This window comes from Mesoplodon densirostris, chromosome 4 (assembly GCF_025265405.1).
Source record: "Mesoplodon densirostris isolate mMesDen1 chromosome 4, mMesDen1 primary haplotype, whole genome shotgun sequence".
Taxonomy (NCBI): Eukaryota; Metazoa; Chordata; class Mammalia; order Artiodactyla; family Ziphiidae; genus Mesoplodon; species Mesoplodon densirostris.
Genome location: NC_082664.1, coordinates 70,032,205 through 70,059,181, shown reverse-complemented (window position 1 = coordinate 70,059,181; position 26,977 = coordinate 70,032,205).

The following is a 26,977-nucleotide window of genomic DNA, read 5'->3' as shown; positions in this document are numbered from 1 at the left end:
GTTCTTCTCTGTTATGAGAACTAAACTTAGTTTCAGAATTTATTTACATAAGGAACAAAATTGGGTTATTTACACTCATCCAGCATGAGGAAAGAAAAGGACACGAGATGTGGTGATATATGTTGGGATGAGCCCTGCATTCTAATGACATCTTTAACAGTGCTCTTTTATAGCAGCACACTTGTACCAGCTGTTGAGTGGTTTTACTTATATCTATTTTAGCCTGTGCATTTAAATGACACATACCACCAAGTTTCCTATTTTTAGAATATTATTTGGACCTGTAAGTTATACAATATTCTGAAGTACATATCTTCAACATCAAGTGCAAAGACCAAATGGATGGAAAAGATTTCTTGCACCCAGTGATTTATTTGTCTCCACCTGGCTCTTGAATTTCTATGCAATATTTAAATCTGGATAATATAACAAAACCATGCCTGATTCTAAAACATGTCCATGGGCTTAGGAAACATGCAATTTAATAGAAAGACAATACACACACCTGTATTTCCTATTGGTAGCTTGGCAATAAACATGGATATATTTTCCCAGCAATACTTTACCTATTCCTGTCCAAAAATACATTTTAAAATGTTTGTTCTCATTTCTTCTTAGCACATTTCTTTGTGGTCCAGTAGAACTAAGGGGTAGAGATGATAAGTAAGTGAGGAGAATGAAAGTAAGGCAGGAAAGGCTAGCAGTAAAAGCACAAAGGGAGGTGGAGAAATAAAGAGAAAAGACTATGTGTCTCCCTTTGAATACAATGAGGGTTCTTGGAGGTCAATGCCCATAATTTCAACATCTACGAAGAAAAAATTCCAAAGGAGAGACTTATCAATGAGTCACTAAACTGGAAAATAATTGCGGAAAGTCAGCCAGAGTAAATAAAATGGCCATTACCTTAAAAGGAGACAAATGAAATGAAATGAATTTCAAAGTATTTACTCTGTGCAGTAAAACTCCAGTACAGCATGAAGTACAAAGGCTGTGGGGCAATAGAGGCCTGGATTTCAAACTTCCAACTCTTCCACTTACCAGCAGCCTAACTTTAAGCAAAACATTTAATCTTCTAAGGTCTGAGTGTTCATCTTTTACATGGAAATAAGAATACCTAACTCAGGGCTGTGCTGAGAATTATTGGGCAGCATTTTGTGTGCCATTAGTGCACTACTAAATGGTAGCTATTAAGCAATAGGCACTAGCAGTGACTTAGTGGCCCTGGTATACTCAATAGGACATAAGCAAGTTGTCTTTGCAAGAGTTATTCTAGGGCAGGCAGGGTAAATGGAGAAAACTAAATGGAGAAGGCCATTAATGTTTATGATTGGGTTAAAACATGAAAACAAACGTTATGCTTTGGATGAAAAAAAGGAAGTATGACATCTGTTTAGTAAAAGCAAAGTCAGTTTTGTTTTGTGGGGATAAATAATCATTATTCCTCAAAGGCTGCATAAAAAAGGCTTTTTGCCCAGTTGTTCAGGACAATGTCTGATGTTGGTATACATGGTTTCTCAATCATGACCTGCTAGACATTTCTGGAGAAGTTAAACTACCCAAACCATTTTCACTCATCTTTTTCCCTTATTCAATAAATGTGTTAGGTGTATGAATCAATCATTCAACCAACCAATCAATGGATCAATCAGTTAATCAACCAATTCCTAGATTAGAAACCCAAGGTACCATCCACCTTATGTATAGAATAAAGTATAGCATTACTCTATCAATAAAATCACTGGACAAATAAAGTCATAGCTATTAGACATAGCATTCTTCAACAAGCTCCTCTGAATTAAATGAGTTCTATTTTTCTTTGGCCTATTTTTTAAATATGCCACAAGCACAAGCTGCAGAAGTGTCCAAAAGGCAAGTAACTTTCATTCGTGTCTAATGGTTGCCATTCATTATCTAAAGCTATTCCAACAGCAGAGATCAACGCCCAGCTCTTGGTGACCTGGAAGCCCTCCAGGAATCAATTTGCATTAGTAAAGCTTTGCCTGCCTCACAGGACTTGCTTCTTCTCAAACCTCCCCTACCCTGCCCTGATTAGCAATCTGTTCCTTCTGGTATGAATCTGATCCCATACATCAGGTTTCCTCCACTCCTTCCCTGCAAAACACATAAAATGACTCCATCTGAAATATAGCAAAATGTCATTAGAAGGTGCTTCACGATGCCAAATTTGGTTACACTGAACGTCAAATCACAGTATGTCAGGATAGGAAAAGCACTGTTAGGCATGCCATCCTGTTCCCTCTCATCCATGTTTTAAAGGGGGCCACTATTGAATGTGCTAATGATCCAAATGATCTTAAGATAGCTCCCTGTCATCCAGAATTAAACAAGACACTGTGTCATTTCATGAGCAGGTGGCCTCCATGTTTGATATCACGAAAGGCATTCCTCAACTTAGGTCCCTACTCCCTAATACTAATCCACGATGGCAGTCCTAGAACCAACTCTGCCACTGACTAGTTGAGTCAATGTAGTAAAGTGACTTGGGCTTTTGTGCCTCAGTGTCTTCATTTATAAAATAGAGATAATAATGGCACCTCCCTCTAAAGGTTGTGTTGAAGATTACATGAGTCAATACATATAAAACCTTAGAACAGGGCTTGGCACATAGTAATGATTCTAGAGGAAAACAGCTGTGAGGAATTTTGAGTTCTATCTAATTGGAGAGCCACATTTGGATGTAGGGTTACTGCCACTCATGATTAATGAATTCTTTGGCTCTGAAGTGCAGCTTACTTACAAAGTTGTATAAATGAAACCATGTCATCCATAGCTTAAAAAGAATGTGGTAGGGTGGGGAAAGACAGGTATTCCCAGCAGAATCTATAAATATTTATTATCTGCAGGAAAGTTATATGCCACCAGAGAGCACAGACATTCTTTTTCTTCATCCACATTGATGGAGCTTGAACTTCCAAACCACAGGCCATCTTGTCCCTTGGTTTTGTTGTCACAGTCCAGAGTTGTGATACTGTTTATTACTGAAGGTGGGCTTTGCATGAAACTCAGATGTCAGCTCCCAGAGCTTCCCATCTGGCTACATAAGAGTCTTTTGCAGTGCTTGCTAAACATATAGATTCTGAGGCCCATTTCTGAAGATTTTGATTCAGGAAGTCTTGGGATAGCACTTGGGGATCTGGTAATTCTGAGATACAATCCAGGTTTAAGAATTACGCCCTGCCAAACAGTATAACATTTTTTTTTTCATTGAAGAAGAAGTAGCCACTTTCTCTGAGAATATTTCATTTATTTTCTTCATCCAATTACACTAATGAGTCTTGGAGTTACCTAGTTTGTTGTGTTTCTTCATCATGTTCCAAAGAGACCACTCCAAACTCTTGACCACATGATGCATTTAACAACAAGAAGTCTAGCTATCTTATAGACCATAGTGGATATCCACAGTTTCCATGTTCTCCTTCCTTCTAACCTCATAGTCACGATTTTGGCAGAATTGACCTATCTCCAGCTCCAGTGTCACTGTGGGGAATGTTCTGAATGGGTCCAGTCAATCTGTGCCTCTAATCTTCTTGGCCACAAGGATGGATACAAACTTAATTTGGACAAACGTCATGAGATATTTTGGGAGACTTTTTAGAAACGAGCAGCCTCCCTCTCTGTCTCTCTGTCTCTCTCTGTCTGTCTCTCTCTCTCTTGATAACTGCGAGAAAAGAATTCTCTCTGTCACACCAAAAATGAATGATAAAGCATTTAACACCAGCCTGGATGCTGTTGACAGGGGTTTTGAAACTATGAGGGAAGCCAGCTTTAGAAAGAAACTTATACTGTAGAAATCAAATGCAGAAACAGAAAAAACTCACATCCCAAGTGACATCACTCAGCAACTGGATCAAATCTCACCCGAAGCTCACCTGATCATTGAACATTTTAGATACGTAAATCAAAAGATATCTTCCATTGTTGAAGCTGGTTTGAGTAAACTAAAAGCATCTTTACTGATTCATAGCCCATAAAAAATAGTCGAAAGCATCATAATGTTGGTCTTGCTCTCAACATCACGATCAATCCAAAAGCCCTGTATTGAAGAACACTAGCCTATCCTATTCTTAAAACTCATACTCAGGTCTGCAACTCTGATCTTCCCAACTCCTTAGGTATGTCTCAGAGACAGTTAGGGTACCATACTCTCTTAGTTTTCCTCCTACCTTACTGGTTTCTCCTTCTCAGGCTTCTTTGACAGTTTTTCCTCTTCTCTCTGACCACTTCCCCATTCAGTCCTTAGATCAATTCTCTCCTCTATCCTCACTCACTTCCTCAGTGGCCTCATTCAACCCCATTTATGGGCTGATAACTACCAAACATATAACTCCAATCTAGACTTCTTTCCTGAATTCCAGATTCATACATCAAATTGCCTACCTAACACATATGCTTAGATGTCTAATAGACACATCAAATTCAATGCTACAAAACTACTGAACACCTGATCTCCTTCTCCCCTCCATCCTGGAAATATGCTCTACCTGAAGCCTTCTCCATCTCTGTTGATGACAATCCAGCTTTCAAGTTGCTTAGGTCAAACGCTTTGGAGGCATCCTTGACTTCTACCTTTTTCTCGTACTCTTAACGTCCAAACTGTCAGTGAGTTCCATCAGTACTACCTTCAAAATATATACAGAATTCAACTACTTCCACTGCCACCACCCTGGAATGAGCCAATGGCGAATCCTCTAGATAGAGTTGACAGTCAGAGGAGTCCTGTATCTTCCAGAAACAGGCCTTTCAGGAACAGACTTATTTCAGTAATCCTGCAGTATTCTTTTATTGTCTGGAAGCAGGCTGTCCAAAGGGGGGCTTTGGGGTGAAAGGAGGGACAAATCTTAAAATACAGCAGTTGAGGCCGTCAATTATGATCCCTGCAGCCAGAGATTGGGGAAGTTCATTGCTTATGGCCACTACACCATTTTAGTTTTTTGTTTTGTTTGTGGGTTTTTTTTTTTTCTGTTTCTTCATTTGTCCTAGCATTATAGACAATACTGTCATCTATATTCCTTACTTGGTTTATTGCTTTGATCATACATTAGCCTCAGGGGCCTACTGACCTGGATGAGAACTTCCTTCTCTAATCCCCAGACCAGCCAAACCTCACTCCATGACCAGTGAAGCAAGAGGATGAAGTTGAAGGCAATAAGACTTAACTCTCTTCTATGTAAGAGAAAACAGGGGCACAGTATAGTGGGCAGAACACTGAATTAGATGCTAGGAAACCTGCCCCAACTCTTACCTAACTGGCATAGTCCAGATAAATAATTTAGACAATATAAATCCCAGTATTTTCACCTGTAAAATGAGGATACTAATATTTTTATAAAATAAGGAGAGTTACATTTACTTAAACAAATGGATTGCTACCAAGACAAAAACAGCTACTATAAAAAATGAGACCATCTTACACAAATATAAGGAAAACCCTATTCAAAAATGGGTATAAATAGAACAAAGGACTCTTGCCCTGATGATAGGGTTAAAATAATTTAGGGGGGTTCACATCTCCATTCTTTTTTTTTTTTTTTTTTTTTTTGTGGTACGTGGGCCTCTCACTGTTGTGGCCTTTCCCGTCGCGGAGCACAGGCTCTGGACGCACAGGTTCAGCAGCCATGGCTCACGGGCCCAGCCGCTCCGTGGCATGTAGGATCTTCCCGGACCGGGGCACAAACGCGTGTCCCCTGCATCGGCAGGCGGACTCTCAACCACCGCGCCACCAGGGAAACCCTGATTTATTTTAACATCTTTATTGGAGTATAATTGCTTTACAATGGTGTTAGTTTCTGCTTTATATCAAAGTGAATCAGCTATACATATACATATATCCCCATAGTTCCTCCCTCTTGCATCTCCCTCCCACTCTCCTTATCCCACCCTTCTAGGTGGTCACAATGCTCCAAGCTGATCTCCCTGTGATACGTGGCTGCTTCCCACTAGCTATCTGTTTTATATTTGGTAGTGTATATATGTCCATGCCACTCTCTCACTTTGTCCCAGCTTAACCTTCTCCCTCCCTGTGTCCTCATGTCCATTTTCTATGGCTGTGTCTTTATTCCTGTCCTGTCCCTAGGTTCTTCAAAACCTTTTTTTTTTTTTTAGATTCCATATACATGTGTTAGCATATGGTATCTGTTCTTCTCTTCCTGACTTACTTCACTCTGTATGACAAACTCTAGATCCAGCCACCTCACTACAAATAACTCAGTTTTGTTTCTCTTTATGGCTGAGTAATATTCCATTGTATATATGTGCCCCATCTTCTTTATCCATTCGTCTGTCGATGGACACATAGGTTGCTTCCATGTACTGGCTATTGTAAAGAGAGCTGCAATGAATATTGTGGTGCATGACTCTTTTTGAAGTATGGTTTTCTCAGGGTATATGCCCAGTAGTGGGATTGCTGGGTCGTATGGTAGTTCTATTTTTAGGTTTTTAAGGAACCTCCATACTGCTCTCCATAGTGGCTGTATTAATTTACATTCCCACCAACAGAGCAAGAGGGTTCCCTTTTCTGCACATCCTCTCCAGCATTTATTGTTTCTAGATTTTCTGATGATGGCCATTCTGATTGGTGTGAGGTAATTCTTCATTGTACTTTTGACTTGCATTTCTCTAATGATTGGTGAAGTTGAGCATCCTTTCATCTGTTTGTTGGCAATCTGTATATCTTCTTTGGAAAAATTTCTATTTAGGTCTTCTGCCCAGTTTTGGATTGGGTTGTTTGCTTTTTTGATACTGAGCTGCATAAGCTGCTTGTAAATTTTGGAAATGACTCCTTTGTCCGTTGATTCATTTGCAAATATTTTCTCCCATTCTGAGGGTTGTCATTTCATCCTGCTTATGTTTTCCTTTTCTGTGCAAAAGCACTTAAGTTTCATTAGGTCCCATTTGTTTATTTTTGTTTTTATATCCATTTATCTAGGAGGTGGGTCAAAAAGGATCTTCCTGTGATTTATGTCATAGAGTGTTCTGCCTATGTTTTCTTCTAAGAGTTTTATACTGTCTGGACTTACACTTAAGTCTTCAATCCATTTTGAATTTATTTTTGTGTATGGTGTTAGGGAGTGTTCTAATTTCAGTCTTTTACATGTAGCTGTCCAGTTTTCCCAGCACCATTTATTGAAGAGGCTGTCTTTTCTCCATTGTATATTCTTGCCTCCTTTATCAAAAATAAGGTGACCAGACGTGTGTGGGTTTATCTCTGGGCTTCCTATCCTGTTCCATTGATCTATATTTCTGTTTTTGTGCCATTACCATACTGTCTTGATTACTGTATCTTTGTAGTATAGTCTGAAGTCAGGGATCCTGATTCCACCAGCTCTGTTATTCTTTCTCAAGGTTGCTTTGGCTATTCGGGGTCTTTTGTGTTTCCACACAAATTGTGAAATTTTTTGTTCTAGTTTGTGAAAAATGGCATTGGCAGTTTGATAGGGATGCACTGAATCTGTAGATTGCTTTGGGTAGTATAGTCATTTTCACAATGTTGATTCTTCCAATCCAAGAACATGGTATATCTCTCCCTCTGTATCATCTTTAATTTCTTTCATCAGTGTTTTATAGTTTTCTGCATGCATGTCTTTTGTCTCCTTAGGTAGGTTTATTCCTAGGTATTTTATTCTTTTTGCTGCTGTGGTAAATGGGAGTGTTTCCTTAATTTCTCTTTCAGATTTTTCATCGTTAAGTGTATAGGAATGAAACAGACTTCTGTGCATTAATTTTATATCCTGCTACTTTACCAAATTCATTGATTAGCTCTAGTAGTTTTCTGGTAGCGTCTTTAGGATACTCTATCTATAGTATCATGTCATCTGAAAACAGTGACAGCTTTACCTCTTCTTTTCCAATTTGGATTCCTTTTATTATTTATTTTTTCTTCTCTGACTGCTCTAGCTAAACCTTCCAAAACTATGTTGAATAAGAGTGGTGAGAGTGGACAACTTTGTCTTGTTCCTGATCTTACAGGAAATGGTTTCAGTTTTTCACCATTGAGACAATGTTTGCTGTGGGTTTGTCATATATGGTCTTTATTATGTTGAGGTAAGTTCCCTGTATGCCTATTTTCTGCAGGGTTTTTATCATAAATAGGTGTTGAATTCGGTCAAAATATTTTTCTGCATCTATTTAGAGGATCATATGGATTTTCTCCTTCAATTTGTTAATATGGTGTATCACATTGATTGATTTGCGTATATTGAAGAATCCTTGCATTCCTGAGATAAACCCCACTTGATCATGGTGTATGATCCTTTTAATGTGCTGTTGGATTCTGTTTGTTGAGGATTTTTGCATCTATGTTCATCAGTAATATAAGCCTGTAGGTTTCTTTCTTTGTGACACCTTTGTCTGGTTTTGGTATCAGGGTGAGGTGGCCTCATAGAGTGAGCTTGGGAGTGTTCCTCCCTCTGCTATATCTTGGAAGAGTTTCAGAAGGATAGGTGTTAGCTCTTCTGTAAATGTTTGAAAGAATTTGCCTGTGAAGCCATCTAGTCCTGGGCTTTTGTTTGTTGGAAGATTTTTAATCACTGTCTCAACTTCAGTGCTTGTGACTGGCCTGTTTATATTTTCTATGTCTTCCTGGTTCAGTCTTGGAAGGTTGTGCTTTTCTAAGAATTTGTCCATTTCTTCCAGATTCTTCATTTTATTGGCATAGAGTTGCTTGTAGTAATCTCTCATGATCCTTTGTATTTCAGCAGTGTCCGTTGTTACTTCTCCATTTTCATTTCTAATTCTATTGATTTGAGTCTTCTTCCTTTTTTTCTTGATGAATCTGGCTAATGGTTTATCAATTTTGTTTATCTTGTCAAAGAACCACCTTTTAGTTTTATTGATCTTTGTTTTTGTGTCCTTCAGTTCTTTTTCATTTATTTCTTATCTGATCTTTATGATTTCTTTCCTTCTGCTAACTTTTGGGTTTTTCTGTTCTTCCTCTAATTGCTCTAGGTGTAAGGTTAGGTTGTTTATTTGAGATGTTTCTTGTTTCTTGAGGTAGGATTGTGTTGCTATAAACTTCCCTCTAAGAACTGCTTTTGCTACATCCCATAGGTTTTGGGTCATCGTGTTTCCATTGTCATTTGTTTCTAGGTATTTTTTGATTTCCTCTTTGATTTCTTCAGTGATCACTTCGTTATTAAGTAGTGTATTTTTTAGCCTCCATGTGTTTGTATTTTTTACAGGTCTTTTCCTGATATCTAGTCTCATAGCATTGTGGTTGGAAAAGATACTTCATACGATTCAATTTTCTTAAATTTACCAAGGATTGATTTGTGACCTAAGATATGACCTATCCTGGAGAGTGTTCCATGAGCACTTGAGAAGAAAGTGTATTATGGGTTTTTTTGGATAAAATGTCCTATAAATATCAATGAAGTCTATCTTGTTTAATGTATCATTTAAATCTTGTGTTTCCTTATTTATTTTCATTTTGGATGATCTGTCCATTGGTGAAAGTGGGGTGTTAAAAGTCCTCTACTACGATTGTGTTACTGTCAATTTCCCCTTTTATGGCTGTTAGCATATGCCTTATGTATTGAGGTGCTGCTATGTTGGGTGCATAAATATTTACAATTGTCTTATCTTCTTCCTGGATTGATCCCTTGATCATTATGTAGTGTCCTTCTTAGTCTCTTCTAACAGTCTTCATTTTAAAGTCTATTTTGTCTGCTTTGAGAACTGCTACTCCAGCTTCTTTTGATTTTCATTTGCATGGAATATCATTTTCCATCCCCTCACTTTCAGTCTGTATGTGTCCCTAGGTCTGAAGTGAGTCTCTTGTAGACAGCATATATACAGGTCTTGTTTGTGTATCCATTCAGCCAGTCTATGTCTTTTGGTTGGAGCATTTAATCCATTTACATTTAAGGTAGTTATTGATATGTATGTTCCTATTACCATTTTCTTAATTGTTTTGGGTTTGTTATTGTAGGTCTTTTCCTTTTCCTTGTGTTTCCTGCCTAGAGAAGTTCCTTTAGCATTTGTTGTAAAGCTGGTTTGGTGGTGCTTAAATTTCTTAGCTTTTGCTTCTCTGTAAAGGTTTTAATTTCTCCGTCGAATCTGAATGAGATCCTTGCTGGGTAGAGTAACCTTGGTGGTAGGTTTTCCCCATTCATCATTTTAAATATGTCCTACCACTCCATTTTGGCTTGCAGAGTTTCTGCTGAAAGATCAGTTGTTAACCTTATGGGGATTCCATTGTATGTTATTTGTTGCATTTCATTTGATTTTTTTTTGTGTGTGTGGTACGTGCGCGTACCACATGCAAGTGGTATGTGGCCTCTCCCGTCGTGGGGCACAGGCTCTGGACACGCTGGCTCAGTGGCCATGGCTCACGGGCCTAGCCGCTCTGAGGCATGTGGGATCTCCCCAGACCGGGGCACAAACCCATGTCCCCCGCATCGGCAGATGGACTCTCAACCACTGTACCACCAGGGAAGGCCTCCCTTGCTGGTTTTAATATTTTTTCTTTTTATTTAATTTTTGATAGTTTGACTAATATGTGTCTTGGTGTGTTTCTCTTTGGATTTATCCTGTATGAGACTCTCTGTGCTTCCTGGACTTGATTGACTATTTCCTTTCCCACATTAGGGACGTTTTCAACTATAATCTCTTCAAATATTTTCTCAGTACGTTTCTTTTTCTCTTCTTCTTCTAGGACCCCTATAATTCGAATATTGGTGTGTTTAATGTTCTCCCGGAGGTCTCTGCGACTGTCCTCTATTCTTTTCATTCTTTTTTCTTTATTCTTCTCTGTGGTAGTTATTTCCAGTATTTTATCTTCCAGGTCACTTATCCGTTCTTCTGCTTCAGTTATTCTGCTATTGATTCCTTCTAGAGAATTTTTAATTTCATTTATTGTGTTATTCATCATTGTTTATTTGCTCTTTAGTTCTTCTAGGTCCTTGTTAAACGTTTCTTTTATTTTCTCCATTCTATTTCCAAGATTATGGATCATGTTTACTATCATTACTCTGAATTCTTTTTCAGGTAGACTGCCTAGTTTGTCTTCATTTGTTTGGTCTGGTGGGTTCTTACTTTGCTCCTTTATCTGTTGCTGTGTATATCTCTGTCTTCTCATTTTGCTTCACTTACTGTGTTTGAGGTCTCCTTTTTGCAGGCTGCAGGTTCATAGCTCCTCTTGTTTTTCGTGTGAGCCCCCAGTGGCTAAGTTTGGTTCAGTGGGTTGTGTAGGCTTCCTGGTGGAGGGGACTGGTGCCTGTGTTCTTGTGGATGAGGCTGGATCTTGTCTTTCTGGTGGGCAGGACCACATCCGGTGGTATGTTTTGGGGTGTCTGTGACGTTATTATGATTTTAGGCAGCCTCTCTGTAATAGGTGGCGTTGTGTCCTGTCTTGCTAGTTGTTTGGTGTAGGGTGTCCAGCACTGTAGCTTGCTTGTTGTTCAGTGGAGCTGGGTCTTAGCATTGATATGGAGATCTCTGGGAGAGCTTTTGCCGTTTGATGTCATGTGGAGATGCGAGGTCTCTGGTGGACCAATGTCCTGAACTTGGCTCTCCCACTTCAGAGGAACAGGACTGACACCCAGCCAGAGCACCAAGACCCTGTCAGCCACATGGGTCAGAAGAAAAGGGAGAAAAAAGGAAAGAAAGAAAGAAAAAAAGAAAGTAAAAGAAAGTTATTAATATAAAAAAATTAAAAATTATTAAAAGTAAAAAATAATTGAAAGTAATAAAAAAAGGCAAGAAAGAAGAGAGAAGCCAAACCAAAAAACAGATCCACCTATGATAACCAGCACTAAAAAACTATTCTAGGGCTTCCTTGGTGGCGCAGTGGTTGAGAGTCCACCTGCCGATGCAGGGGAGGCGGGTTCATGTCCTGGTCCGGGAAGATCCCACATGCCACGGAGCAGCTGGGCCCGTGAGCCATGGCCACTGAGCCTGTGCATCTGGAGCCTGTGCTCCGCAACAGGAGAGGCCACAGCAGTGACAGGCCCGTGTACCACAAAAATAAAGAAAAGAAAGAAAAACTATACTAAAAAAACAAACAAAAGAAAACAGACAGAACCCTAGGACAAATAGTAAAAGCAAAGCTATACAGACAAAATCACACAAAGTCCACCAACTCAATTTTGGGATGATTTGTTGTGTATTCATGTATTCCACAAATGCAGCGTACATCAAGTTGATTGTGGGGATTTAATCCGCTGCTCCCGAGGCTGCTGGGAGAGATTTCCCTTTGCCTTCTTTGTTTGTACAGCTCCTGGGGTTCAGCTTTAGATTTGGCCCCGCCTCTAAGTGTAGGTCACCTGAGGGCGTCTGTTCCCACACAGACAAGACGGGGTTAAAGAATCAGCTGATTAGCGGGCTCTGGCTCACTCAGGCTGGGGGGAGGGAGGGGTATGGAATGTGGGATGAGCCTGTGGCAGCAGAGGCTGGCATGACATTGCACCAGCCTGAGGCACTCCATGTATTCTCCCGGGGAACTTGTCCCTGGATCACGGGACACTGGCAGTGGCGGGCTGCACAGGCTCCCGGGAGAGGAGGTGTGGATAGTGACCTGTGCTTGCACACAGGCTTCTTGGTGGCTGCAGCAGCAGTCTTAGTGTTTCATGCCTGTCTCTAGTGTCTGCACTGATAGCCATGACTCGCACCCGTCTCTGGAGCCTGTTTAGGCGGTGCTCTGAATCCCCTCTCCTCGCACACCCCGGAAAAATGCTCTCTTGCCTCTTAGGCAGTTGCAGACTTTTTCCCGGACTCACTGCCAGTTAGCTGTGGCACACTAGTCCCCTTCAGGCTGTGTTCACACACCCAACCCCAGTCCTCTCCCTGGGATCTGACCTCTGAAGCCCGAGCCTCAGCTCCCATCCCCGCCCGCCCCGGCGGGTGAGCAGACAAGCCTCTCGGGCTGGTGAGTGCCGATCGGTACCGATCCTCTGTGTGGGAATCTCTCTGCTTTGCCCTCTGCACCCCTGTTGCTATGCTCTCCTCCATGGCTCTGAAGCTTCCCCCACCACCACCCCCTGTCTCTGCCAGTGAAGGGGCTTCCTAGTGTGTGGAAACCTTTCCTCCTTCACAGCTCCCTCCCAGAGGTGCAGGTCCCATCCCTATTCTTTTGTTTCTGTTTTTTCTTTTTTCTTTTGCCCTACCCAGGTATGTGGGGAGCTTCTTGCCTTTTGGAAAGTCTGAGGTCTTCTGCCAGCGTTCAGTAGGTGTTCTGTAGGAGTTGTTCCACATGTAGATGTATTTCTGATGTATTTGTGGGGAGGAAGGTGATCTCCAGTTCTTACTCCTCTGCCATCTTGAAGGTCTCTCCCTACTGATTTATTTTTACTTTGGTCTGCATTGGGTCTTCATTGTGGTGTGCAGGCTTCTCATTGCAGTGTCTTCTCTTGTTGCAGAGCACTGGCTCTAGGCACATTGGCTTCAGGAGTTGTGGCGTGTGGGCTCAGTAGCTGTGGTTCATGGGCTCTAGAGCACAGGCTCAGTAGTTGTGGTGCACAGGCTTAGTTGCTCCAAGGCATGTGGGATCTTCCCGGACCAGAGCTCGAACCCATGTCCCCTGCATTGGCAGGCAGATTCTTAACCACTGTGCCACCAGGGAAGTCCCCACATCTTCCTTCTTAATGTCATTCCCAAAATTATTTAGTATCTTGTATTTTTATTTAAGCATATCTGAGAAAAATGTTAAAGCCACATACTCATGTTTATCTGTTTCACTCTGGAGAGAATTCCATGTTCCTCCATGATGCCTACATCAATGTATGTATGTGCCACACATTTATCTAAACTAAATTTAAACTGAAGAAGTCTGCCTACAATTAAATTTTGCAAAGAATAAAGAAATGTTCACTATTGTTATTTCTGAATTATCACCAAAGTCCATCGATTATTCTTAACTGTAGTGGGCACATGCACAAGAAGGCATGTGTATGTGAATTTCAGTTTGTCTAGGAGAACAGAGCATCTGCTATTTATAAAGCAGAAAATCAGCCAGAACCCTGACTTCTGACACCAGTCATACAGTCCTTACCTTTTATGGATTTTAATTCTTTAACACAAATTACAACTATTCATATTCAGTGCCTTATTTTAAAATATGTATTTATGTAACCAAATATGATAGTTGAGACATTTTTGAACCTTGATAAGGCACTGAGTGGACTCCCAGGATTTTATTAACATATATGGGAAACACAATCCTAAGTGACTAGCAAATGGTCATACAACTCTCTCTCCAGTTAGGTTTATCTTACAGAAGTTACAAGATAAACTTGGTAGAATTAAATCAACCATTAGAAAATATGGGAAGCATATTTTCTAGAAAATCAAAAGATACCTTATTTGTTAATTATTTATTTGTAACTTGCCTTGCTCCAAAAAGTAATATGTGATGAACCTAAGAGATTAGATCTCTGTGCTCTTAGATTAGTATGTTTGGCATTTACACTAGATAATATTACAGCCTATGTGGAAATTATTTTGAAAGGAGAGGTGAAATAATTTATGTTCTAAAAGAACTTGTTACAAAATAATTCATCACAAACTGAAATTTTGACTATTTACAAAAAGAAATTTCCCTTATATGTAATTATTCAGAAATTGGTCAGATGCAGAATTAGAACTCTACTTTTGGAAATTATATCTAAAGATCAGGGTTTAATTAGGAAAAGTGAAGCCACCCTAGGCACTTCGATTAGACAGAAATTCAAAACAGGGAATTATACACCTATACAACAACTATAAAGAGGGCTAGAGGTATGAAGGTGAAAAGGTTATTTTCAAAAGTTCTAGAAGTGAGGTGATGGAAGGGAAGCTGCAGCCATAACCTGAGCTGTCTGCAGCACCAAAATAAGAAGCTCCAGGTCAAAGAAAATTATCATTGATTATCTTTGTTAACTACTCACAGCTCTCCACTGAGTTGAGCACAAACCAAAACAGAAAGGAACTGCAAGGTGGTGCTGGGTGCACTTTTAGCCATTATGCTTAGGAAATCAAATGGTAATGCTAATAGAATCCTTTCCAGTAGAGGAAATTATTCATTTTGTAGGATTATGGCTGCACTTTCCATGGATGCTTTTGGAAGTTCTACATCCTGTGGAAAACCATACAACCTGATGTGACCTTGGAAGTAAATGAGCTTGCATTGCATTAAGTGGAAAATCCCAAGTCTTAATTAGATCAGAGCCAGATGATCTTGTTGTCTCATCAGGATCATTTGGATTCAATTTATTCGCCTCCTGTCAACATGTGCTCGGATATTTCCAAAGTTAGCTTTTGTCCACTTCAGGATCCTTTTTCAATCTGTTTTCCCTACATCTCACGATCACTTTAATATCTCTAATACCTGGACCTATTTGCCCTACTGCCAGTTCGGCTTTGCTGTCTGTTGCAATGCGCATAGGGATAAAAAAAATGCTGATGGCTCAATATTTTGTGTATGCCATGCAAATTTATGTGTGACAAATCCATCAGGGACTGCAGGCAGGAGATGTGATAAAAATTCTCATTTCTTGAATGTACTAAAGCGGAAAAAGTACCAGAATGTGGCAAACAAGAGAAACCGCAATAGTTAATTATCATGACACACAGCTCATCTGTAATTAATCCTTTTTTTCAGCAGGATTCTGCAACTGTAGCATAAAAAAAAAAAAACAGGTCAGATGATGCTTTAATTAAGGCTGCACAGTGTTGCTGCTTCTACAGCAACAAGAACTGTTTTTTGTCTATAGGTGTGTGTGAAGCACCACAAATATTTTCTTAACATCTTTACAGAGTGCTGTTTAAGCATCTTTGCTAGTATTATGTCTGGAGACAGACTGATTACAATTCAAAGGAGTTTTTCTGTTCTCCTCACACCCATCTTAGGAGCCACTAAAACAATCTAAATGTCATGCCAGTGGGAGGAGACACTCTCACCAAGGAGCTAGAAATGAAACATGAGGTGCCACTGCAATTGGGAATGGCACTGTCTTGAAATTTACAACCCTCTTAAGCAGCTACCCAGGCTCAGATCAAGGGCCTGCGGTGTATGCTCACTTGACAAGATCTGACTGGTCGTGAATCCACCACTGTCGCCCTGAAATATTGATCCCTAGCTATGAAATTCAGTGGTGGGATGTATATAGTGAGAAGGTAACACAAAAGGAAAATTTTACAGTCACCCTATTGTGTCTGCAATTCTCTTACAAATCATGACATGGAATAAGGCTGGCAGTATGTCCCAGCTAAATCCTATAACAACAATGACAATAAAAGGCTTGTCCTCTGTTTACAAAGATACTGCTATTGCCAGAGCAGAGAGTTGCACTGTGATAGGCACACACCCTTATCTGTGTCCTTTTCTTTGGTGAATGGTTGGCCACATGTCCCAGACCCACTGCAATCAGACAGTTCTCACAATAACACCTGAGAAGAAGCAATATGTCACCTCTGCGCCAAGGCAGGTTAGAATGGCTGTACATTCTCCATGCTCTTTCTTCTATGTTAGCTGATTTCAGAGAATAAAATGGAGCCCTTCAAGGTCCTAGAATATGGAAGAACCTTGTGTGGAAGACCCGCATTCACTCCACCAACCTGCATTAAACTGTGACTTGAGCCAGTAGTCAATCTTCACTGTGCTGAGCCCTTGAGATTCGGGAGTTTTTGCTATGGCACTTCACCTATGCTGACTGATATGTGCGCTGTATTATTACATGTAGTCAGCCTCCCAAATCTGTTGGTTCCACATCCACCAATTCAATCAACCACGGGTCGAAAATATTCAAAAAAAATTCCAGAAAATTCCAAAAAGCAAAACTTGAATTTGCCACATGCCAGCAACTATTTACATACCATTTACATTGTACTTACAACTATTTACAGAGCATTTACACTGTATTAGGTATTATAAGTAATCTAGAGATGATTTGAAGTTTATAGGAGGACATGCATAGGTTATATGCAAATACTATGCCGTTTTATATAAGGGGCTTGAGTATCTGTGGATTTCGGTATCTGTCGGGGGTGGGGGAGTTCTGGAACCAATCCCCCGCAGGTGCCAAGGGATGACTGTATTTGTAATATTCCCCTAGTTCCTCCTGTGATTAGTAATATGTATTGGCAAGACAACTGGCTAAGGACCAGGATCTGGTGAGACTTTTGTGGCACAGTTTGTGTGAATAGCATTTTTCTCTACACTATAGCAAAATAATTACATTGGTCTTAAAAACCTTAGTTTTCCCTTGACCAAAGTAATCATCTTGAACAATCTAACCGAGAAGTGACCAACATCTGACGTTAAGCAGTCTATTTCTAAATCCTAGGAAAAATACCTAGCTCAGTCCTGTAGACTTCAATACATTTACAGGTAAAATATGCTGCTCCATCCAAGGTTACAGAGTAACCAGAGAAAGTCCTCCCTTGTTTGGAGGGAGCACTCTGGAGATAGTCATTACAGGCCCGTCACCCTACATTGCATACAGAGTGGCTGATCATTCTTCCATTATAAGCTGCATAAATTTTAAAAGGCATATTGACTTCCACCTGCTTTATTTGGTGGAATGATGTGTCTACAAACTGTAAAGCATCTGACAGGCAATGGGAGAGGGATTCTGCTTAGTGTAGTTTATATGCAAAGGAATTTGCCTACTGCTTGCCCCAAGGATATTATACTGTTCTCCTTAGTGGAGATCCCTGAGGTTCTGATGAATGACTCCCTGAGATCATATCTTTGAGGCTCTCAAACAGGTCTGGCTGTTTCTGTACACAAAAATACATTGCATGGGGCTTCCCTGGTGGCGCAGTGGTTGAGAGTCCGCCTGCCGATGCAGGGGACACGGGTTCGTGCCCCGATCCCGGAAGATCCCACATGCCGCGGAGCGGCTGGGCCCGCGAGCCATGGCCGCGGAGCCTGTGTGTCCGGAGCCTGTGCTCCGCAACGGGAGAGGCCACAGCAGTGAGAGGCCCGCGTACAGCAAAAAAAAAAAAAAAAAAAAAAAAAAAAAAAAAATACATTGCAAACAACAGCTTTCTAGAGAGAAAGGGATGGGGAGTGAGGCACTGGAGGGATGGGAAGAATAAGGAACAGATATTAAAGCCTTGATCCTTTCCATTTCATCTCCCAAAAAACGAATTAAGCCAAGCTAACTCTTGACAGATTATTTCCACTTTTGTACTCTTTTATTGTGCATGGTGATAATCACCTCAATGCCGTTACTTTCCTTCAAAAGCAATTGGCACTCTGGGACATAAAAATCTAAGCCAGCCACTTTCAATTCTTTGCCTCAGGTCTCGTAATAACAGGGGGGCTGCACTGGCTTTGCAAATAATCAGAGAAGCAGACAGCCAGAAGCAGTCCTTCTCTTCTATACCCACTCCACCCTCTAGGCCCAGCACTGGGCTCCAGTGGAAGTTGGCACAGGCAAGTGGCAACGGCCTTCACCACTGAAAGTAAATGAAGTTACATTTCTTTAAAGACTTACTGCCTCTATTTAGAAATCAGAGCCATTTTACCATTCATCCCATGGCAGGAATGCCGTCTACTTAGCATGCACAGAACAGCAAGGGCCCTGTGATGTTGCCTCTTAGCCTTAGAGCCCCATCTTAATGGACTCTGAAAGAGTGATACAAATAGGAGGTAAAAACTAGAAGGGAAAGCCCTGTTATTAGTGTTAAACTGTTCCAGGCCCTGGAAATTGACTTTACTGTATTTGACTTTTTTGCAAATGTATGTAAGGTCACCAATGTCTTGGCAAAGCCCACATTTCTACCATGCTGTGCCATATGGGAAATATGCCCACAGTGCTCAGGCTGTCTGCTGTTGGTAAATAGCAGCTACATTTCAGCACTTTCTATAGTGTGTGGACTTGGCCCATGGTACTCCAGTGTTAGGATGGTGTGATGTTGGTAGCTGCTGAAATGGAGACGTGGGAGCTGTTAGGAATATTTTCTCAGTTGTCATTATGACAGAGACCAGCAGAATAGAACTGGCCCACTTGTGATATACACAACTCTTCCCAATTCCTCCTCTTATTTCCCTCCACCCATTACCTTTAGCAGTATAGAAAGAGAAAGAGAGGGAGGTGAACGGAAGGAGAGAGGGAGGAAGTGAGCATTTAACTGGTTCCACCAATTATATAGCCTTGCTTTTCTTCCCTTCTCCTCCTTCTCATTATTAACAGTAATAAAGCAAATTCCTAAACTTGGAGTTAGTTATGCAAATATTCTGTGCTTTCTTTGTTTAAAAATTCTTAGCAGCTGCTACTAGGACATCAGAATAAGTAGCATCAGGTGTGTATTATTATACCCAGCTGAACAGCTGCAGCACTTACATTTCATTCCATATATTATACTTAACCCTTACTTCCCTGCAATAATAGTGGTTCTTCGTAAAGTTTTTTTTTTTTTTTTTCCTGCGGTATGTGGGCTTCTCACTGTTGTGGCCTCTCCCGTTGCGGAGCACAGGCTCCGGACGTGCAGCCTCAGCGGCCATGGCTCACGGGCCCAGCCGCTCCGCGGCATGTGAGATCTTCCGGGACCGGGGCACGAACCCGTGTCCCCTGCATCGGCAGGCGGACTCTCAACCACTGTGCCACCAGGGAAGCCCCTTCGTAAAGTTTTCATGAGGTTCTCTCCAGGAGGCCTTGCCAGTAGTAATAGAGAATGCATAAATAACTGAAACACCACAGAGAAGTAAAAAATCTCATTCTAGGCAAGGGTTTCTCAAATTCTATTTCATCAAAGAGTGGACCAAGAGACCAGATTATCTTTCCTCTGTCCTGTCCATTGTCTGGTGGAAAAGCTTGGAGCTGTAAAATAGGTAAAATGGTAGAGGAGGAAGAAGCAGCAGCAGCAAGAGATCCAAATGCAGTAGTCCACATTTTAGATAATTACTCCCTAGATAATGTCATCCACCAATCAATAAACATACCACAGAGAAAAATATGATATGGACCCTATACACTTACAGCTGAATATCTGGTTGGAGAGATGCTATTAATATGGAAGAAATCATCTCAGAACATGTAACTGTAATGGCCGTCAGAGTTCCCAAAGGCAAGATATGGTTATGGACCAGCATGGAAATGAGAGATGGTTATGGACCCGCACAGAAAATCTGAGTCAGGCCTTTGAAGGATAATTTCTGTTTGTGTGAAGAAAATAGTGACTTAGAGTTCCTACAATCTTGCTCTAAGTCATGTGATTACTCAATGGAACTGTAAGCCTGCAGCCCATAATTTAAAGTCCCCACAGTAGACATAAGAAAATATTTCCTCACATCAGAAGTATGTGCTATTTAGGGCCATCTTGTTACTATGTCTTAGCTTTATAAGGAAAATGAAGTGAATTTTCTGGGAGGACAAGAAAAAGAGGATTATATTATGGTTTCTAAAGTGAGAAGGACAAAAGGAAAGGGCTAAGCCATTGTTTCTGCTCAATATGCCAGGAAGGAGGAGAAAGTCTGTTTGTTGGACACAAGCTCAATGATAGGCCACATTCTGAGCACTTTTCTTGAGATGCTTAGTTTTTTCCCTCGTAACAACCATCTGGGGTGGTTATACAGCTAGGATGTGTCTAGGCCAGCACACCAGCCCCTGAGGTCTAAGCCCCTTCTAGAACCCCATGCTGTCTTGTCTGGACTGCATATTGGTCTATCAACATTTGAGCTACCTGGCAGAATTAACAGCAGAGTATATTAACTGAAGGTACAGTTTAGTCCAGCTTTCATTTGACCCAGCTGCAGATACTTGGAAATGCCAATAATGTAAGTGAACAATTTGCCTAAAACCATATAATAATATTATTCCCATTAACTCCATTAAGCTATGGAAGATAAGATTCACCATCCACGCACACACACACGCACACACACATATGCATGCACACACACTCATATACTCCACACCGCAAACACCACCATACCACATGACACCATACAAACACACACAATCCTTTGATTCTCATGCTTCTCCCTAAAACAGTTCAGCTCCGGGCACATCAGCAAAGGCAAAGCTGGTCTTCTGGCAATTGAGGTAGTTTAGCCTGAGTCACCGTAAAGGATCTGGTGCCTTAAAGATTCACTACTTAATTGGTCCCACAGACCTCTTAATTCTGTAGATGTGTTGCTTACAAAGAAATGATCAGGTTTTCCGTGGCTGTTTTTTGTGTGTGTGTGTGTGGTACGCGGGCCTCTCACTGTTGTGGCCTCTCCCATTGCGGAGCACAGGCTCCGGATGCTCAGGCTCAGCGGCCATGGCTCACGGGCCCAGCCACTCCGTGGCACGTGGGATCTTCCCAGACCGGGGCACGAACCCGTGTCCCCTGCATCGGCAGGCGGACTCTCAACCACTGCGCCACCAGGGAAGCCCTCCGTGGCTGTTTTTATAAACACAAAATAGTAAAGTACAGGCAAACATCACAAAGACTGAAAGAACCTGGGACATTGGACCCAGGTTGCAGGCCTTCCCCTCACTCCTGCACTGGTTGCTGTGTCCTCTCCTGGGCACAGTTCCCATGGAAACATGTATTTCCCTGGACCTCTGGCTAGGCCAGTTGCAAGACAGTTACAGAAGGATTTGGAGGGCTTTGATAGGAGGGTCATCAACCAGTAAACTAGTATGTACTATTTAGACCTGAGATGGAGCACACCTGTACCTGAAACCTCAGACCAACCTGGCAGGACACTGACTGAGAATATAGAATTGGGATCTTGCCCCTCTTCCTTCCCCAACATCCCACAAAATAAAAACTAATAGACTCTGGTTCCTTCAGACTTTTTTTTTTCTTGCGGTACGCAGGCCTCTCACTGTTGTGGCCTCTCCCGTTGCGGAGCACAGGCTCCGGACGCGCAGGCTCAGCGGCCATGCCTCACGGGCCCAACCACTCCGCGGCATATGGGATCTTCCCGGACCGGGGCACGAACCCGTGTCCCCTGCATCGGCAGGTGGACTCTCAACCACTGCGCCACCAGGGAAGCCCCCTTCAGACTTTTGATCCTCTCACCTCTGGTCTCAAAAAGTTTTCTTTGTCTATAAAAGCAGGTACTAAATCTAAGTGTGAGCTTCAGGACCAATCTTTTTGCAGCCTAATTATTTGCACCGTCAGGTTTAATCCTACCTATTCTGTGGGAAACTCCCTTTGCCCCTCTCCTGAGGGCAGGTGCATACTCTCTGTCTTCCATCTGCAAGGACTCATTTGCTGAGACACTTCTGTCATCTGTTGCAAGTTGAGACTTAAAAGGGTACCTGAGATTTAAGGACAGTTAGAGGCAGAAAACAGAGAACTTGCTCACCCCTTGCTGGGTACGGGCTATGTGGATTCTATATCCCTGAGCTGGGAACACCAACCCTTGGCCTGGATTTCTGTGTCTCTTCTCACTGACTTGGATCTCTGTCTGATCACTGTAGAAAGTGAAAGTATTTCCACCTTCTTGTGGCCATCCATAAAGCCTTAGGAGGAATTCTAAATCATTACCTGTTGAGAATTCTAACACTAACACAGGAGGGGGGAAATTAACATTTAAAGTATTCTCACACGAAGATCAGAATTTTCCTTTCAGTGTTTCCAAATTTCTATTGACTCTAATTAATTATAAGCTGAACAAAGATTGTTTTAGAATTTTTTACCCCTGAATGATGAGTTTTTTCCTTTCTGCCCTCCTACTTATTCTACTGGGGGAAGGTGGCGGGGGGAGTGGAAGGTTGGGGGAGTAGTGATGCAGATGCTGAGAGAAAATTAAATGACCTAAAGAATTACTCTTTGTTAGTAATTTCTAAGGTCTCTGCCAGGTCATATCCATTTTCACAGAAATTTTCTAGAGGTGATGCTTTATCCAAAATAAGTGATGCCAAAGATTGTACTATAGTAGGTCAGCAGGGGAAAAACCGTGGACTTCAAATCCCACCATATAGATGGCAACATATTACCTACACATAAGCCAACTCTGGGCTTATGCATACAGAAAGCAAAGGAAGAAAAAACTTCATTAACCTCTATGTTGAAAGCTTGTTTAAAAAAATCATTGAGCGTTTAAATGATTCATTCCACTGAATGCTAAGTAGGAGGAAATCAACCTACTTTTTTATGGTCTTTGCTTCTGACTTACATCACAAGCTGTAAATTTCAAGCCCTCCAGACTCTATCCAAGGCTATACCTGGCATTTGCTCATCTCCTGGGTAATGTGATCCAGTTTGGTCTGTGGTTGTTTACAACTGGCCCTTTGTGACTAGCTAAAAAAGAGATGATGGACCTAGATCACTAAAATGGGCAATCAGCAGGCTCCAGGAATAAAGCAACACGGCCTCTTTGTTGGTTTGAATGCCCACATTGAAAGAGGATGATTTCACCTGGTGCAGTGCCTCCACAAAGAAGATAGCATCTCTACCTCCCCACTCATGCTCAAGTGCCTGTAGATGGGATTAGACTGGAATGTACCACCACAGAAAGGCATGACCACACAGAATTTACAGATTTAAATAGGCAAAATGTGAGAAGCAAGTAAACTGATATGTGATGACAAGCACTGCCCTCCTAGACCTGATACTCTGGTTGGGGAAACATGACTCACCCACATGAAACAACTGGAGAACAATGCAAGAAAACCTAAAAAGAAGTGCTAAATTATGTGGCAATGGCCTGTACACTACTAAAGAAACTTACAGACAGCTTTGATTAGTAGATAAGATTTGAGGTAAGTTTTTAACCTTAAAATGGAGAGATCCTCTGGAAAAAGGCAGAAGGCTGGCTTGGGCTGGATCAAATGAGGCCAATAGATGGAGATTCCATTTTCATCCACTCCATTCATTCAACAAATAAACGAGAAACCACTAAATGCCAAGCGGTCTGCGAAGTGCTGAGTATACACTACAGAGCAAAACAGAGCAACCCTGGGGAAACAATGAGGGAAATGAGAGAAATTTAGGTATAAGAAGTAAAGAAATTATATCTGGAAAATACCCTTTCCTACACCAGAAGTCTATACGCTCACTCAATAGAAAGAGGATCGCTTTTGAAAAGAGCATTTGTCCTAGTTGTAAATAAGCAACCAAATAACCTCAAACCAAGGTGAAATGGTCTTCCTTAGCACCTTACTTTTGTTTTTATTCTACCTAGAGTAGAACATACCTTTACTCCTAAACATCATTTACTAAACAAATCATATAGCACTTGAATTCAAATCTTCGATCTGAATTTCACACATTTCTGAGATAAAAATGTTTTCAAGAGAAGAAGAGCTTGAAATGGCACAAAATCTGACAAGCATTTTCTTTATAGCTGTGTGGCGTAGTGGGAAGAGTTTAGGAATCAGAGTCAAAAGACTAGCCTCAAGTTCCACTGGTTCTAGTTATTGCCTATGATCTTAGGCAAATTACTAATTCTGAACTTCAGTTTCATCACCTTTAAAAATATCTAAACTACAGGGTTATTGTGAGACCCAAAAAAGATATTGTGGATCTATGTGTCATGAACTATAAGCCATTATGCCAGCAATAACTATTATTATTATTGTCTTTGTAATAAATAAGTTGTACATTATGTTATATCCTGTTTTGGGCTTTGAGGGTTTTTTGTTTATTTTTTGTTTTCAGATCTCTTTCATTGCCCAGCACAATGCTTGGCACATTGTAGATAATAAATGGTTTGTTGAATTAAAAAAAGAAGAAAATGACAATGTTTCTGACCAGCTTGATTGGATTTATGCTCCGAATTATTTTTCTAGGTGTGGTAAAGAATCTCTATTACTGATGGTTGAGTGAGGTTCACCATATAAGGCCTGGAATAGTTTTTGCTTTCCTTCTTCTCTGCAGCATGCCAGCTGGCCCTTCCTGGTATCAAATCCACGTCCTTGGCATCTCAGACTGTACCTTGTTCTGACCAAGAAAATGAATCAGCCTAGATGACAGTGTGTACAGAGCCCAGTCCGATACACTAGGATGTGGGCCGGCATAAAGGGTCCATTTTTGAAATGATGGAAAGGCATGATTTGTGTCCCCCTTTAAAAAAAACATATAATGAGCTCACACTTTCAGCTTCCACCCATCCAAACACTGAGTTAGGGAACCACAGAACAGTGCTTCCTTCTAGAATCCCTTGTAACTAGACTTTTAGACATGTCGCACCCCTCACCTTCCTAGATTTTCACCTCTGTTGTGTATAGGCATATGGGCAAATCATCAACAAACCTCAAGGAAGCTATAACCGCCTAGCATGTACATGTTGCAACTCCTTCAACTTGCTTCCCATCCTGCCCATCCCCTGCACAAGTCAGGTTTGAATGCCCAAGCTTGTCGTCACCTGGTATACAAAAATGCAGTCTAACACTGTATTTATTAGCAACCCCTTTCCCTTATGTTTAATTTATTGTTACATTTTTTAAATGTACAAACAGTTATATCAGTTTTATACACAAAACCACAGGTACCGTTTTGTATCTGTCAAAATTCCAGCAGCCTGTGGTGAGAGACAGTTGAATAGATGTCCTATGCTGCCATCTAGTGCTCTCACTAAGACATGGGTTTGTTCATTTTTCTGGAAATGAGGAAACAAAGACAGTGCAAGACACCCAAATTCTGGAACAGCTACTGATATGCATTATTAAACAGATGCATTTATGACACTTGGACCATATTCCCTGGAACCAAGCAACTTAACTTGTTTCACACAGCAGCAGCTTACATCCTTGTTCTTGACTGGCAAAGCTCTGGCCTTTTACCCTAGAGGCACCTGATTTAAATCCAAACTGACTGGGCAACAAAATGCCCCTCTGAGGATTTTTCTACAGCTCCCATCTGGCCAAGGTTCTGCTGGCATGTCTCATCCAGGAGGAATAGTTTGATCTGAATGCCTTGCCTATTACTTCAGTTTTGGGAGAAGATACAAAGGAGTCAGACAGCTTTTTTTTTTTTTTTTTTTTAATCATTATCTTTAAAATTGTCTAAAACAGCAGCCATTTTCTTTTTAGTGGCCAAAAGTGATGCTTCTGAATTTTCTCTTAGTCCTCAGCTCACACAATTTGTATCACTAGTTAGATCCCAGATCTGATTTTGAATTCCTCACTTTTTCTTTTCCTGGATCTCAAAAATGTTTTTCTTCTCATTTAATCAATCAGCACATCTCTCTACTGCATGCATGCTATGCTAAAAGCACTGCATTAGGCACTGGTTAGTGGGTAGATAAATAAAAAGAAAATAACCATTCCATCTGTGTCTCTGATCACTTCCTGCCTCTGGCTTCTAAGAGGCTTTATCATCCTTCTCTCTCTAGACTCTCTAATGCTTCTTTTTCATGTCCTTTAAATATGTACAAGCTCTCTTCTAGTTGAAATAAATATAGGGATTTAATCCCTCTATAGTTTCCTGCTACCAGCAAATTTCTACTTTCTGTGCTTGTATCTTTCCATATTTTATCTCAAGGAAATGAGCAATTCATTGACCCAGTATCCTATTGTTCAAATACAAAATCGACTGCCTGACAAATTAGGAAGCGCCCTTCCAACATGGGGAAGTGACATCTATTAGGGCTGCCGATCTCGAAAGTGATTCATGAAATGGAGAAGTTGTCACAATAGATGACCTCTAAGTTCCTTCCAACTTTGATTCTGTCCTTTTAAACTTAGTTCTATTTCAATCTCCACTTCTTCTCCAGCCATTCCCTACTTAACCCTGTCTGTAAACTTGCTACTTTCCAAAAAGGAAGTTAGCCTTTCTAGGGCAAATAGTTCACTTCTGTTCCCTCTTCTTGAATTCACTGCTTCACCATGGCATCCTGACTGCACCCCTTTCTTGAAGCATTCTCCTCTCTTCTCTACTTTATTTATTCTGTTTTTCAAATAACTCAGTGTCATACATTTTTCACTGATTTCTTGTCTTCCTTTTTGGGGACTTTATCGAACTTGGATTTTGTTCATAGGTATATGCTTGTGAATTTACAAATATATTTACTCACTCCCACTGAATCCTTATACAATGCTTCATGATGATAGCAATGGTGGTGGTGATAGTGATGATTATGATTTGCTCACATGAT